Consider the following 2,430-nt stretch of genomic DNA (forward strand, 5'->3'; position numbering starts at 1 on the left):
AATTTGTGTGATTTTAATTTACTATTGTATTTTATTTATTACTTTAGACCCAAGGATATTCAGAACAAATAAATTAAGCAAGCCTTTTGGATGTTAAGTATAATGTGATTGGAGAAAACGGCAATTGTATGTGTCTGAAACTGGTTTAGATACGCACATTAGAGTGTATTGTTTTGACTTTGCAAAATGTATGATCTTACTGTGCTTTTAAGGCACTTTTGACAAATAAAGTTATAATGAGGATGATGACTTTTGGACGTTTGTCACAGAGCCCCAATACAGCAGCAATGGTCCTTGATCTTTTGTTTTCTAGACAGAACGCCTCTGATAATGCAGGAGGCATTGCGGCTTGAGGGAAGCAACTTCCAGTGCCTGATGGGCGCAATCTAAGCCTGGGAGAAATGGGACTGGTCTAGTGAGTATTGGGACTGGCAGTGTCATCTGGCTGTGGCGCATCAGGGCAGCCGACACCGTCATGAGAGCTGTGGCTCCGAGGCTGGGGTAAGGGTGTGGCCATGGCAGGGAGGTCCTGGTGAAAGCAAGGTGGCCTTCAAACGCCCATGACCGAATGGATAATGGAAACTTTGGGAGCAAGAATGGGGTGTGGAATTGCTCCTGGGAGAAAAGGCTTTACATCCTTGTTTCTATTATTCCAGGTAAGTAAATTCCTAGGGGTTTAGACTAGGGTGAAGTAGAAAATCTAATTCAATCAAAGTGAGGAGAAATGGGGTGGAAGATCCACTGGCAGAAGGAAGCTTGAAGCCCTGTTAGTAATTTCAAGTTATTCCAAAGTAGGATACTTCACGCACTACGAATACCTGAGTGCATAGGTGCGATCCGGAGGGGGGGCTAGCGGTGTGCGATCCATCGTTGTTTTCTACTTAAGGGCTCCCATGAGCCTACAAGCTGACGAGCATTTGGAGACGCACCTGCGTACCGGAAAAGGCAACAAGGCCCGTGATGGTTACTTGGCGACCTTCTCATCCACCCCAAATACTTTCTCGATTGATGAGGGAAACTATCCCGAAACCCGGGCCATGCCTCGGGTCTAGAGATCTTGGGAACAATAAGTACTTACTTACACCAACCTTGGTGTACCACTTATGAACTTTGTGTCAACTCTTTATACTTCACGCACTACGAATACCAGAGTGCATAGGGGCGATCCGGAGGAGGGGCTAGCAGTGTGCGATCCATCGTTGTTTTCTACTTAAGGGCTCCCATGAGCCTCCAAGCGGACGAGCTTTTGGAGACGCACCTGCGCGCCGGAAAAGGCAACGAGGCCTGTGACGGTTACTTGGCGGCTTTCTCATCCACCCCAAATACTTTCTCTACTGATGCCAAGATACTCTCCTTGAGACTGCAGCTGCGTTCTTCATTACACTGGTTTTAATTCACTACACACTAGTCACGCACATAGTGTGTAAGAGTGTTCACTATACACTGCACCCGACAACAACACTGGCATGTTTTTGGGTCGTGTGATATTCCACACACTACCGCTAATTCACTGCACCTTGTTGTTGTATTGGCTGTTACCGTTGATACATTTGCTAGAGAACGTGACATCTGTTTAACCATGTTCCTTTTCTTTATTATTCAGGCATAGGATTATCCCCTGAGGTAAACCACACGAGACACATGACACTAGCATGGTTTCTTTTAATTCTCCTTTTTTAAATTTCACCTTCACTAGGTCCTGACGAATCGCGGGAACTTCCCATGCGAGAAACATGTTGACCAACCCTCACTTTAGTCTCGTTTTGGGTTACGCTACCTAACCTGCCGTCACCCAACGAGCTAATTTCACCTTTTAACTGCAGTAGGGGGACCCCCAGAATAAAGTGGTTTTCCGGCACCCCCTGCTACATTTTAAATCACTCCTTCTCTTCAGGATACTGATTGCCCTGACCCGCATACCCGCACTTCACCAATAGGCAGTTGGACAAAAAGATCTCCGCCAAAGAGCCCCTCTCTGAGGTGAGCCCGTCGGGGATTGCACCGCCTCCCCGGCGAGGAGCAACGCCTATGATGAAGCATGACATCCCTCGGGGTGTGTGAGGCAAACACGTCCAACAAAATGGATGCCCAACGGTGTAACATACACACCTCCGGTCAAGCCAATCTGTCTAATCTCCTTTAATGCTCTTTAGGAACAGTTCAGCAACCCCCTCTTTTTGTAACGTGTATTCTACACGAGCACATGCTGGTACTGGACCTTCCACCCTCCCCCTGGGTGGTAATTGGTGCCCGTCTGATCAACTGATCTTCCTCCCTCCTTCTTGACGACTGCTTATGCACGGTGCGAACCGTGGGAGCTCAATACTGGCGGGTTAGATTGTTCATATCCCCTACCTAGTGACTGGTAAACCACATTGGTGAGTCACGCACCTTACCCCTAGTGGGTAACTTACCTTCTTCTCATTCTTC

The sequence above is a fragment of the Lissotriton vulgaris genome, chromosome 5 (genome assembly GCF_964263255.1).
Source record: "Lissotriton vulgaris chromosome 5, aLisVul1.2, whole genome shotgun sequence".
In the NCBI taxonomy this organism is placed as follows: Eukaryota; Metazoa; Chordata; class Amphibia; order Caudata; family Salamandridae; genus Lissotriton; species Lissotriton vulgaris.